The sequence below is a fragment of the Nilaparvata lugens genome, chromosome Y (genome assembly GCF_014356525.2).
Source record: "Nilaparvata lugens isolate BPH chromosome Y, ASM1435652v1, whole genome shotgun sequence".
Lineage (NCBI taxonomy): Eukaryota > Metazoa > Arthropoda > Insecta > Hemiptera > Delphacidae > Nilaparvata > Nilaparvata lugens.
This window is the reverse complement of record NC_052519.1, coordinates 8,549,937-8,565,629: the sequence shown is the minus strand read 5'-3', so window position 1 is coordinate 8,565,629 and position 15,693 is coordinate 8,549,937.

The following is a 15,693-nucleotide window of genomic DNA, read 5'->3' as shown; positions in this document are numbered from 1 at the left end:
CCTTTCTCTCTCTCTCTCCCCTTCCCCCTATCCAGGTGAGGGAGAAAAAAATTCCCTTTTAGGAGGAAAAATTCCCTCGGGAAAAAATAATTTCCCTTTTAGGAGGAAAAATTCCCTTGCTGACAGATTGAAGTGAATCCATTTCTCTATACTGACAAATTAAAGTGAATCCTTTTTGCTATACTGACAAATTAAAGTGAATCCATTTCTCTAATGCTATACTGACAGATTGAAGTGAATTGAGAAATTCTCTCTCCCCCAGTATAGATGAGGGGATGAATAAAGTGAGGGAAAAATTCTTTTTTAGAGGGAAAAATTCCCTCTCTATATCTATACTGACAAATTAAAGTGGATCCTTCACTCTAATGCTATACTGACAGATTAAAGTGAATCCCTTTCTCTAATGCTATACTAGTGAATCTCTACAATAATCTAAGTTCTATAATGGGTCATATTATGCTTGCTTTCCAACTGACAGTCAAGAGTTCAATCAAACTGTTTATGAATGTGTGAAAAATTGAGCTCTTTTGCTGTACAAACATGGCAGTCGTTATTTTTTAAGTGTTTTCTCCGACAATATGTGAGTATAATTGGAATGAGCTAGCATATCTAAAAATACTTTCTCAGAAATACTTTCTAATACACATTCTCAGACCTATTTCACTCGGGATGGAACTCAATGTCTATAGTTACCATGAAACTGCCTTAAGAAGATACAATTTCCGCTCACATTTAATTCCCATGAACGAGAATTAAAACTTCTGATGTTATTCTCATTCAAAACCACTGAATATTCTTTCGGCAACTTGATAGTATGTTTAAAGTCACCTTCACTATCAAAATCGATAATTTTAAGGTGAATTTCACCATTATCGGCAAATGTTACCTTCGTTACCACAAACCAATCATAGGCATAAAATTCAAAACCCCAATCAACTAGTGGATTTGCTTCTACAGACAACTCGTTGAAACTTGTGCAGTCAAAATAGTTGGACATCATGTTGTCCGTTCGGGCATTTAGACTAAAGTGGCGTGTGCGCTTGCTCGCTCGTGGGCGTCTCCCTCGTCCAGACAAATGACACGTGCGCTCTGCTCTCTGCAAGGTTCCCCTCTAAGTCTGATAACTCCTGCACCAAAAACCGTTACATTCCGTTACATGAAAAAATTTCTACATTGATTTATCATCTGTGACATGTGTTTACCCGTTAAAGTTCATTATAGTCCACTCTCTCTCATAATATGTCATCCTTTTACAAGATTTATGCAAAAACTGTTATATCATAGTCACATGAAAAATGTCTAGACTGAAATTTGAAGCAGCACGTGTTTAAATTCATTATAGTTCACTCTCTCTCATAATATGCCATCCTTTTACAAGATTTATGCAAAAACCGATATATCATAGTCACATGAAAAATTACTAGACTGAAATTTGAAGCAGCACGTGTTTAAATTCATTATAGTTCACTCTCTCTCATAATATGCCATCCTTTTACAAGATTTATGCAAAAACCGATATATCATAGTCACATGAAAAATGTCTAGACTGAAATTTGAAGCAGCATGTAATTGAATTCATTATAGTTCACTCTCTCTCATAATATGTCATCCTTTTACAAGATTTATGCAAAAACCGTTATATCATAGTCACATGAAAAATGTCTAGACTGAAATTTGAAGCAGCATGTGTTAAAGTTCATTATAGTTCACTCTCTCTCACGCAAGTTTTTACAAGATCTTATGTTTTCGGCTCCAATAAGACCCCTTTGTACTGTGCTAGGTCCATTTTTTCTGTAATAATTTGGACTATCTGATTTTCTGTAAGGTTATGTTGTTTGGCTTCAATCCAGTTCATATGAAAACTAACCCGGGCGTATGAGGATACGATGTCCAGGGACACTCTGTGGATGAATAATTTTAGATAATCTATGAATGGAGCTGAACATTGCAGTCTCATGACAGTGCCCTCTTCCGAATTTTTAATTGCCTCAGCTATTCCATCACGAACGCTTTTCACAGCGACTCCCATCTCGTTTTTCTTAATAAAATCTCTTATATCATTTTTAGTTTTGTACTTTTCTGCAATTTGATTAATCAGAATAGCAATAGCATCTTTTGTGATAAATTGTTCAATACCCTCCATAATATTAGCTTTTATTGCACTCGCCATTTCAGATAATCATTTTTCAAACTCTTCCTCTGTTAATGAAGAACTAGTCAATTTCTGCAAAGCAGATTCTAAATATTGCTTATCAATTGACGATGGATGTGTTTCATTTACTTTAGTAAAAATTTCTGTACTGAGCTGTTTTAATTTAGTATTGAGATAGTTTCTGTCCAGCACCTCCAAATTCTTAATTTTATCCGATATGACTTTTAATTTCTCATCTAAATAAGCTTTATCAACTTTATCGTTGTTAATACTGTTCAACTGGGATGATAAGCTGTCTGTTAAAGTTTTCACTTCTCCTAGAGCAGATTCTAAAGTTAGAGTTCTCTCTGCAATAGCTTTATTGATATTTGCACTAAAATTTTGTAATGAACTTAGAATATGTTCTCTTTCAATTATGCTCACTCCAATATTCTTTGTATTTTCCAAAACGAGTTTGGTTATTTGCGAATCTAAATAGAATTTCACAGCTTCACTGATTCCTTGTTGATTTATCAATTTGATTATTTTCTGTATTATCAAGTCAATATCACACGCAAGATTAGCAACAGCACCGCTAGCACTAGGTGTATCAATTCGACCAAATCGATGTAGAGTCATTGTAACACTAAACAATTAGTTTTGCTTCTTCTAGCTCTTCAATTATAGACGCAATCTCAATATCATGTCCAGTGTTGCCAGAAGCTTTTGAGGAATAGAGTAGATTTAATCTTTCCACTAATTCGTCAAAATTATCAAAGTATTGATAAATTCTATCATGAGAATTATTTTTTGCAAATTTCAATAAACCCCATCCCTCCTTCTTACTAATTTTTTTACTGGGAAATAACTTCTGAATCATTTGTGATTCAATTCCCTGATTTCGTTCAACATACCCTCTTCAATCTAAATGTATGGCTGTAAGTGTTAAGATTTTTTTATACTTATCCAGATCTCTCTGATTATAAAGGTTCGAATTCGGTCTTGAACTGAATAATAACTCAAGTAGACCATGTGTTAAACGAAATCTTTCATTATTAATATCTATATAACCGTTATCAAATATTACTTGCTGATTTCCAATATAATACACATCATCTTTAGAATTGTATGAAATTCCATAACTGATTGAATTATTCAATTTTTCTGCATGAAACGTTTTTAGATATTGTGACAGCACATCATCGTTTCTGCTAGAACCAAGTAAACTGTTTTCAAATTTAGTCGAGCTTGAAAAATTGTCTGTTGAACTCTCATAGCTTTTATCATAACTCGAGTGGTCATCACCAATTTCCATACTGTCTTGTTCCTCTTTTACTTCTTCCTTTTTTGGTTTTACACCAGAGTGAAAACTAGATTTGTTTTTTCCCAGTTCAATTATGGGCTCTATCAACGGCGAGAGCGTTTTCCTATTGTATTCCTCCAATCGTCTTCCAAAATTAACTAAGCTTTTATGCTTGTCTCTGATTACTTTTCTCAATTTCTTAATCTTTTCGATTAAACCAACATTCTTTCTATTCAGTTTTCTGCTGCTGCGTGTTTTAGACAACATGACTGCACAAAGAATCAATCTCTACTGAACGGTAAGAAACGTATCGAGCAAATCTCGGTACTTGCCGCTATTAATTCCACACTCGCTCATAATAGTTACAAAATTATGAGGTTTACGATTCCAAACTTTATGACAAAGTTTAGCGAAATCTTTATAAGAAATATCTCCTCCAATATGATCTCTGTGAATTAATTTCAGACTCAATAAATCTATCTTGAAGATTATAATCATATTTGCATTGTCCCTAGTGAAATGTTTCTGTGTAGCTCCATAACTCTGAATTAAATATGCAGTGTCAATATTACGATGTCGTCCCATAGTAAAATATTCTCTTATTTGAGGTACATGATTAAGTTGGAAGTCATCGAATATTACTAAAGAATATTCTGATATTTTGTTCGGGTGAGGAACAGATTCCGAATTGCTGTTTATATGAAATTCAATATCCTTCATTTTTGAAAAGACTTTTCTCAAAAACAAGTACTTATCTTGATACTCGCTCTTTGTGTGCAAGTATATAGTCTTAAATCTCAAAGCCATTCTTTGAAAAAATCAAATTAAATAGCAAATTGGTCTTGCCACAGCCTGAAGAGCCTATTATAAGGATCCTTGCATTATGAGGTAACAACTTACCATTTTTACACCATGTTGGCATTTCTTTCTCTCTTATAACATTGTCCAAATTTACTATAGGGGATATTACTCATGTTAGTCACATGTACAGCATGTGATCTGATAAGGAACTGATAAGTTATCAGGGAGGAGGGTGTGCACTAGACACCACATGGGTAGACATCACATCGCCCGACAGGCGCTCGCTCGCTCTCCCACTGATAGAAGTTTCTCACTTCAACATATCGTTCCCTCTCTTTCCTGCACCCTCTTCACGAGAATGCATGATGTGTTCCCCTTATCTAAGCCTTATCAAATTATGAAAATGAAACTTCAGATTGAGATGAAAAGCGTTTTTGATAAAGAGCTATTATATTTACACCAAATCTTCGACATATTTACACTGAATGGAATGTATTTACGATGAGATATTACAATAGATTATTTTCAATCTAATAGTTGATCTTTACTAATATAACTAGGCGTTGAAAATCCAATCCATTTCACTAACAATCCTTTTTTATCACGTTTTAATATTTTTTCAATCAAATACACTTGTCTCTCCGATTCGTTTAATTGTGTTTTTTTAATTTCTTCAGCATAAAACCTACCACTAATTACTTCTCCATTTAGATCTCTCAGTGAGTAGGTTATAGGTTTAGAAGGAAATATAGAATGAATTACAAAATACTCTGCGCTCCAGTTTATGTTATAAGATTTATCGAAAAGAACCCTTCTCTTTGAGATTCGTACAACATCTCCTAGCTTGAATTTCGGTTTTGAATTTTTCAATTTATATCGTCTATTGAATGCATGATTTAATGACATTAAAACATGATTACGATCTTTCTTCCTCACATCCTTAGGTTTCATTCTAATGGATGAATGCGTTGTTGCATTATAATCACGAACTAAACTGTCTAGATTGCTTAGCCAGTTTTTGGTTTTTAGAAAATACTTTATCCAGAAATATGTATTTATCCTGTTTCAAACTTTTACTGAATAGATATAGATGACTGAAACTAAGTCCATCAGTATTAAAAATTAAATTCAATACTAGATTCGATTCTCCACATCCTGATGTGCCTACAATTAATGCTCTAACATTGCTAGGAAATAAACTTCCATGTTTATTTTTATTTTCCTGTTCAGTGGAACAAGAACTAATAACCAATTTATCAAAGTCGACAATAGCTAATCCATTTTCATTGATTTTCTATGTTGTTAGTATGAAGACTTCCTTACTACTGTTCAATCAATTATATGTGTACATACTTAATCAGACTTATTGATTTTCTATGTTGTTAGTATGAAGACTTCCTTACTACTGTTCATTCAATTATATGTGTACATACTTAATCAGACTAAACCGGCTTCATATATTATTCTAACTTACACATACCTTTACAACTAGAGTAGCTTGGTTTAATTCAATAAATCAACATAGAATGAGAAACATTATACAGCATTTATTTTTGATAATTCTTTACATAATTCAAGTATATAGTTTACATTCATTAAATATGGTATGCAATAATAAAAAATTTGTACAATATCGTCTTTATTTTTCAAACTTTTGTCAATAGTTATAATAATTTTGCATTTATTTATTCGTAACTTACAACTAATACATTTATTCCTTAAACCTCTACAAGTATTACTATTATTATTATTACAATTAATTTCCACATTCAAAGCTTTTAGTATTTAATAGTATTAACGAGCAATTAACGAGTTCATCATAACTCCTGTAAAAAAGCTAAAGTTATAGTTTGTACAACATTGCTGATTCGCCACACATTTTCATAATTTCAAATGTAAATCTTACACTATCAATGTTTTTATCTGTTAACCTATCATCAATGAAATAATACATTTGAATATTCAACCAACCTGATGAATTACAATAGCAAAATTCAGGAATTTCCTTTAATTCACATCTTCAATGTCTATAAACTATATTCTCATTTATAATATAACATACGCTTATATGTTCTGACTTCTGTTCTTCACTTTTACCAGGTTTTATAAATGTTAAATATTCCTCAAACGTTAGTCCTTCTTTTCCAAAATTATTCAATTCTAATATTGTTTTGTCAATAAGTTCGAAATAACAACATCTATATTTTTCATCGATTTTATTCGAAAAATAGTTCTTATCAAATGAAATTGAATCCATTTCCAATCTGAAATTAAACATAATATGCTATCAATCTTGTTCTAGCCCACTCTCATCTGAACAAATAGATAAAGAATTCCAGATAAGTTCATTTAATTGTTCTTTTTTTGAATGTTTTTTTTTCTGTTATACATTTTTTAATTTCATTGATAGACTCTTTAAGATGTGCACAATCACATCTCCATGGATCGGGGCAATCTTTTTCCCTGTAAGCATCATATGATGTACCATATAAATCACAAACTGAAATATGATTATAGTTATCACTATGCCAAACTCCTAATTTTCCATAGTCTCTCACAAATGTTAGATATTTCATATTTGTCCATCCTTTTTCTGCTAACTGGTCCAATAATTGCTGATGCGTCTCCAATAGTTCAGTTAGTTCACAACGATAACTTTGTATTCTCGCCATTTTTTCTAAAGAAACAGAATCATATTTACGTAATTCATTAAAATGTCTATTTATAATATATACTGAGCTTATATATCATCAAATGATTCCGTTCGACAGCTCATATCTGAAAACATATAAACTATAAGTTGGAATGATCAGCGTATATAATCAATTGTGAAATATTCACTTAGCTAGTAATTGACTCTTATCTATCCAAGACGGTTCACTAAAACCGAGCCACTTTACAAGATAACGCTTTCCAACTTTCTCTAATATTCTCTCTACAAGATAAACTTGCATTTCATCTAAAGTTAACTCTGATTTCTTCAATTCTTGTTCATAAAATTTACACAGAACCTTCTTGTGACAATATAATGCTTGTGAAAATCTGTGCTTTGGATGATTGTGAGCCAATGGATAAGAGACGCTTTTTTCTAAAAAAGGATATATGTGGAGCATTCAACTTATATTTAAGAGCCAAATTCTCTAATATGGTGTCAGCTAAACATGGAGTCAAAGCAAAGCTGGCTTACCTATTGGGCAGTGGAAGTGATATGTCTCAAAAGATTCTACAAGTGCTTGGTAAAGATGATTACAACGAGGTGAAACAAAAATACCAGGAACCAGTGGGGATACCTTACAAAGTGGAGCTTGCAGATGTCCCAATTGCTACATTGATAGGAGAACTACCGAGATTATTGGAGCAGGTGAGGAAGGAGCACTTCTATCTACCAGGCTTGGACATAACACAGGACTTTGCTGGAATATTCAACAAGAATGGAATGTGTGACTTTCTAACTACAAATCATTGTTTCTGTTTCCAAGGAGAATATAAAGAAGACTATAATGTGATAGTAGATAACAATAAAACTTTGGGATCGATTGATTGGCTTGGGTAATAGTAATGTGAGGGTAAAAATTTATAATAAGTTTGTATGTCCAAATCACAAGCCCTGGTGTAATAAGCAGTTAGGTACCATATTGTAGACTTTATTGCCTGTCCAGATGCAAGATTACAGGAAACCTTTACCTCTGATGCAGCTAAAATGCATGTATTACACGTTTGGAAGCTACAATCTATAACTATAGTTTAACAAATAGAGACAATAGCAAAGTCTTTGACCTATTCAAGATAGCTTGTCACTCTTGAATGATAGTAGAAATTATTTCCAAAATGCCCCAATTTATTCTCTGTCCTCGGCTAAAATGTGGAGAAAACTGACAGATAAATTAAAAAATAGTTGTTGTTTGGTCTATAATGATCTTCTACAGTATGTTTACTGGGGAAATAGCAATACCAAGAAATTGTGGAGTACAAGTAAAGCTCCCACTGAGCCCAACATAGAAATAAAATAATTTCTTATGTTTTTTCTGCATTCAGTTTCAATTTACTACCTATAAATTATGTAGAGATTTTTGAGGATCCATCAAACAAAAATAATATCAGTTTCTCACAAAAGTGCTATATTAAGAGTGGTGAGACATATTTCTCCAAGTCAACCACAGTTTTCTCTACCATATCCAAAGTTGTTGACCTAGATGAGTTGGGGCTTGTAGCAACAGGTAACATGATACCACAAGTCTTAACAAAACGAGCAAACATAACTTGTAAGCTTCTCACATACCCTGTTAAAGAGATACAGCCCTCGTCTGCTATCAGCCAAGAAGCGTAAGCTAGAACTGGATGAAATTGATCTAAAACGGAGGAAAACTGAGTTTTTTGAAATCACACAGTCATTTAGGGCACAGCATAAGCAGCTAGAAGAATTTGAGGAAGAAATAGAAAATTTGAGAGAGGAACTTGAACCATATTTCCATTCACATTGGCGAAATTTTGATCTAAGTGGAGTGTACAATGTGACTGCATTTACTGTAAATAATAAAGGAAAATTTGCATATGTAGGTGTTTTAGGAGAAAAGGAAGGTTCGAAAAATGTTTACTTTGTGAAGGGTGCCATAAAAATGTTTTTATTAATGCATACAATGCAAGAGAAGACCTTAAGAAAGAGGGTTATTTTGTAATCCCTTACACTGACAAGAAAGGAATTATTTGTCTACCAGGGAAGAGAAAATTGTGTAATTACAGTCAATGGTATGACAAGCTATAATGGTCATACATTCCTAGAATAGAATCACTTAAGTTTCTGTCAGATGTATGGAAAAACTTGGAAGACACTCCCTCCACACAAAAAGAAGTGGAGCAGTATAATAACATCACAATGCTGGAAATTAAAGGGAAAGTAAAAGTAGGACAGTGTAAAAGATTAGAAGAGTTACCACAAGGTATAGAGTTAGTCATTATTGCAATAAAAGAAGTGTACAATAGAAACAATACTCGGTATATTCTACAGTTTGAAAATCTGGAAGAATTGTATGTGTCAAACTATTGGTTAGAGGAGGAATTTGAGAGCTCTAACATTGATTTGAATTATAAAATTAGAATCAAGCTAGATGTTTTCAAATATACCCCAGTAGGAATAAGGAAAGAGTTACTTTCTGTATTTGATTGTCCATAGATATGGTTTGATGTATGTATAATAATTTAAAAATAAAGAAAATTATTGTGACATTGACTGTTGACATTTACCTCTCCCCCTTCTCCGCATTCCTCTCTCATTTTTTCTTTCCTGCTAAACGAGTAGAGGAGGAGGAGGACAAAGCAGGAGAACAAAGGACAATTTTTGTCCTTGGAGAAGAGGAAAATTGTCCTCGAGGGCAATTTTTGTCCTCGGAGGACAATTTTTGTCCTCGGAGGACAATTTTTGTCCTCGGAGAAGAGGAAAATTGTCCTCGGAGGACAGTTTTTGTCCTCGGAGAGGAAGATTTTTGTCCTCGAAGGATAAAATTAAAGTAAAAATGAACTTACATGTGTTGATTTGACGAAATGACAGCTATCTCCTCGCCTATGCTTCTCTCAGCTCAGGTAGCTCTTCGACTGTGGTTGTCTCAGCTCAGGTATCGTCTCAGCTTGGCTAGCTCCTCGGCTATGCTTCTCTTGATGCAGGTATGTTTCCCTCACAAGAGCACAACTGCTTATGAGGTTCGGAACTCAAGTTGAGAGGTGAGAAGATGCTGTGAAAACAATGAAATATTTAATAACTGAACTGAAATCAATCGAGAATGCTTGAGTGAGGCTCTATGTTGAAATGCTGTGAAATATTCAATAATATTAGAAATCATTCGAGAATGCTATTCAAAAAATGATTGAGTGAGCCTCTATCTTGAAATGTTGTGAAATTTTTAATAATATTAGAAATCATTCGAGAATGCTATTCAAAAAATGTTTAAGTGAGTTGACATGGAGGAGAATTTTTTTTTTCAGCTTCTAGCAGGTGTTTTCACCCTCTCATGCTGAGTTCTTGATGAGATTTTTTTTTCTGTCTTCTAACACACATGTACAAGGATGCTATTTGAAAAATGATCGAGTGTCGGTTTTTTGTAATAGGAGAGAGAATAATTACAAACCGATAACGATGTGGGAGCATGTGTTGTAGGGGGGAAATTTGAATTTTTTTCACCTTGTGGCACGCTTCGCTCTCGCTCGCTCGAGGCTGGAACAGAGAGAGAAACGTATGCTATATAAAACAGAAGTGATGAGAGGAAAGTTTTCATTTACATCTGAGCCAGCTTCACGATGAGTTCTCCATCATACATCCTGGCAGATAGCCTGCCACAGCGTGTGCTCAACTATTGGCAGCGCAAAGCTGCTGAGTCGTGTGCTGCTTCTTCTGCTGCTGCTGCTGCTGCTGCTGCTGCTGCACCTGCTCCACTGGATCCAGCATCACCAGGTGGGGAGATCATCGTCGGGGACAGCCCTATTCAGCGCTTGGCTCCAGCACCTACCTGGGCACCGCGGCGAGCGGTGCTAACAGCAGTGACCAACAAGCAGAAGCAGCCCAAGCGGAAGTTGGTGTTTGAGGACGAGCCTGATGTTAGCGAGGATAACGAGGAGTCAATCTACTCACAAACAAAGGTTAGTTTCAACAAATATTATTAACTTGTGTATGCACAGTTTTTTTCCGTGATTGATTGTTAAAAAATCTGTGCACATACAAGTCTTTGATTATTTGATACGAATATTATTTGAAATGATTAGAATGCAAGGGAATATTATTTGAATTATGAGATATTATTGTTTACAGTACTCGATCATGCATAAATTATTCGTTACCAATATTATTTGAACTGATTAGAATGCAAAGGAAATATTATTTGAAGTACTTGATCATGCAACAATGTTAGCAATATTTCCTTGAAGTGATTAGAATGCAAAGGAAATATTATTTGAACTGCTTAGAAATGGAATTATGAGATATTATTGTTTAAAGTACTCGATCATGCATAAATTATTTGATACAATATTATTTGGAGTGATTAGAAATTGAATTATTGTTTAAAGTAACCGATCATCCAACAATGTTACCAATATTTCCTTGAAGTGATTAGAATGCTAAGGAAATATTATTTGAACTGCTTAGAAATGGAATTATTGTTTAAAGTACTCGATCATGCATAAATTATTTGATACAATATTATTTGAAGTGATTAGAAATTGAATTACTTTTAAAGTAACCGATCATCCAAAAATGTTACCAATATTTCCTTGAAGTGATTAGAATGCTAAGGAAATATTATTTGGAGTGATTAGAAATTATTGTTTAAAGTATTCAATCATGCAACAATGTTATCAATATTATTTCAATAACTGATATTACTCACTTTATGCAGAGAATGTCAATTCGATGATGACAACTCGATGATAATCAGATGTAGAGATCAATAATCTATCGATCTCTAGTATGATCTGAAACAAATAAGACACTAATCAAATATTTTTCAACAGAAACGAGCTGGAATGGAGCATGACTCCTCACTTGCCCCGCTAATGAAGGAGGTGGAGGGCGCGGGAGAGTTGAACTTTGTGCAACTAATCAACAATCCACACCCAAAACCATGGATCCCACTGAGGGAGTTGAAGGAGCGCACTCCCTACCCCATCATCGGAGCTCGAGAGGACACAAACCAGCACGGTCGGCATGTAATTTAAAAAATAAGGAATGCAGGAAGCAAATGTGAGGTGTATCTACCTCAAAGATTTGCTTCCTGCATTGACGCGGGGAAGATTGAACATTTTAATAAAACTTTGTGTTTAAAATTATGTGTTGCTAGTAACACATAAGTCGGCAAATTGGTCAGATATAAAAATTGTTGAGCAATAACAATTTTTATATCTGTATACAATTCGTCGACCTATGTGTTACGGATTGTATAGATGAATGTATGAATAGATGAATGTATGAATAAATTGTAATATTGTTTCTATAAAAATTGTTTTCAATTCTTACCTGTTCACAATGAATAGTAGAAACACACAGAAGAAGAAATGCTGGTTCAGCTGCTCTGTTGTGAATGATATTTGAATAAGGTGAGCGCACCTTTTATAGTTTGTTGCGAGCATGCTCAGTAGTCTTTACCAGTCATATTATCTGATATGATAAACCATATGTTTTCGTTGTCATTGATTTATTCATAAATATCAAATGTTGTTGATCTGTTACTAGTAGAAAGTCATGTTCATTTTTATTTGATTAAAGCTCTACAAATAAAGAGTTTACTTATTTCAATTTGATCAAATAAAAATGCCGACAAAGAAAAAGACAAAAACGATTGAAAACCGTAACTACGAAGAAGATAAGATGGAATCACATATTGACAAGTCTCCCAAGCCAAAGGAATTATCTATTGACCCAGATTCGCCTACGGCAGAGAGAGAGTGGAAACATTGGAAAAAGACGTTCGAAAATTTCTTAGAAGGAATGACAACCAAAGACAAAATGAAAATATTGGTAAACTTGTTATCACCTGCTTTATACAAAATTGTGGAAAGCTATACTTCATATGAAGAAACCATATCCATGTTGGAAGATATGTTCGTTAAACCGAAGAACGAAATTTATGCACGATACTGCCTTGCTAATGCAAAACAACAAATAGGTGAGTCCATTGATCACTACTATCCTGAACTAAAAAGATTAAGCTTATCATGTAACTTCACTAGAGTGTCAGCCGAAGAAAACAAAAACGAGCATATTAGAGATGCTCTTGTTTCAGGGTTATGTTCTATTGAAATTAAAGAGAAACTTTTTCAACAAGGAGATTTGAGTCTACAAGAAACCGTTTCCCAAGCACATGTTCTTGAATCCGCAAAAACATATGCCGACTCCTTTAAAAGTACTTGTTATACAAACTCTGTTGAAGAAAATAAAAACATAAGCTTGAGTGAATCTTTCTCAGATGTTAATGCTGTAACCCAAAATCGACAGGCAATTGTAGAGAAATCCGTTCAATGCCAACGTTGCGGATATAAAAAACACTCAAATTCTCAAGAATGTCCTGCAATAGGAAAGACTTGTCATAAATGTTCCCGAATTGGACACTTTTCCCATGTGTGTAAAAGTAAAACGCTCAAAGAAAAACTAACTACGTAAACTATTACTGCAGCTGGTATAGCCAGTAATCTTTCTAAAGCCACAATTATTGTTTCAGTGAATGGAATAAATACACCAGCTCTTATTGATACCGGAAGTGTTGCCAGTTTTATTGATGAAAAATTTGCAAAAACAAATAAATCTAAAACTGCATCAGATTCTTGTTTTATAAGATTTGCATCTGTTCAACATAACACCGCTACAAAAGCATGTGTTAATAGCAATATTGTGTACTAAGAGAATGAATACAACAATATTAAACTCTTGGTATTAAAAGAATGCAGTTGCAATGTGATACTTGGTCACGATTTTTTGATGAATCACTCTACAATAAGTTTAGCATTCAATGGTAATAAACAGCCTCTTGTAATAGATAATAATTCTACAACCACACCACCCTTGAAAGATTGCCTCTTGGTGGAGGCCATGATAAAACCATGTTCCCTTTCCAATGACTTGACTCCCGATTGCCACCCAATAACTACCCGATCCAGAAGACACCCACAAGATGACTATGAATTCATGAGGAATGAGGTCAATCGCCTCCTTACAGAAGGAATAATTGAGGGAAGCCAGTCCAGTTGGCGTGCCCAGCCTTTCATTGTAACCAATGGACAGAAGAAACGAATGGCCATAGACTATTCACAGACTATTAATAAATTCACAAATTTAGACGCATACCCTCTCCCATTGATCGAAGATCTTGTAAACACAATTGCCAAGTACAACTTTTTTAGTACTGTAGATTTCAAGTCAGCTTACCATCAAATACCGATTCTTGAGAATGAACGACATTACACTGCCTTTGAAGTAGGCCGAAAACTTTATCAGTTCAAACGAATACCATTCGGAGTAACCAATGAAGTAGCTGCCTTCCAACGTACAATAAACGGAGTCATAGAAAGAGAGAATTTGAACGACTGCTTTGCCTATTTGGATGATGTTGTCATTTGCGGTTCAGATCAAGAAGAACATGACAGAAATCTTAAGGAATTTCAACAAGTAATTGAATTGTATGGCTTGACTATAAATGAAGAAAAATATAAATTTTCAAAAAAATCATTGAAGTTCCTTGGGTATGAGATAAAACATGGAGAAATTAAACCTGACCCAGAACGCCTTGCACCACTCATGAAATTTCCACCCCCAAGAAATGCTAAAGAAATGAAACGACTCATGGGATTACTGGCTCATTACTCCCGATGGATTGAAAACTTTTCTCAAAAGATTCACCCCCTTGTCCACATACAGAAATTCCCTCTATCTCAAGATCAGATGGAAACTTTGGAATTGTTGAAAAATGAAATTGCTACTGCGGTACTGCTCTTTGTTGATGAAAATGTACCATTCATAATTGAGACAGATGCATCAGATTTTGCAATTGGTGCAACATTAACACAAAATTCTCGACCAGTAGCCTTTTTCTCACGAACTTTGTCCCAAAGTGAAACCAGGCATCCAGCTGTTAAGAAAGAAGCCTATGCCATTGTGGAGTCTATAAGAAAATGGAGATACTATTTACTACGAAAACAATTCACTTTGATCACTGACCAAAAATCAGTCACATTCATGTTTGGCACTCAACACAATAGAAAAATAAAAAATGAAAAGATACAAAGGTGGCGCCTAGAATTATCTGAATACAAATTCAACATAGTCTACAGACCTGGAAAAGAAAATGCACCAGCTGATGCACTCTCTCGTATATGTATTACAGCTGGTTGTTCAACATTGAACTCAGCTTTGGCAAAATACCATGATGAACTTTGTCACCCTGGTGTAACTTGTTTCTACCACTGGCCTAGAATGAAAAATCTCCCCTATATTGTAGATGATGTAAGGAAAATTTGCTCCAATTGTGCAATTTGCTCTGAAATAAAACCACAGTATATGAAGACAAAAGGAAATCTCATAAAGGCAACAAAACCTTTTGAACAAATTAATATGGACTTCAAAGGACCCGTACAATCAAAAACAAGAAATAAATACCTACTGGTGATGGTTGATGAGTACTAAAGATTCCCTTTTGTATTTCCTTGTCCAGACATGACTGCGAGAACAGTCATAAATTGCCTGGTCTCATTAATATCAATGTTTGGCCTTCCAAGCCATATTCACACAGACAGAGGAACATCCTTCATGTCAACTGAGTTGAAGAGCTTTCTTGGCTCAAAAGGGATAGCAAGTAGTAGATCAACGCCTTACAATCCGAGAGGGAATGGTCAAGTAGAGCAATATAATGGAATTATAATGGAAAGCAATAACACTAGCTCTAAGATCACGAGGACTTGATTCAAATCGATGGGAGGAAGTGTT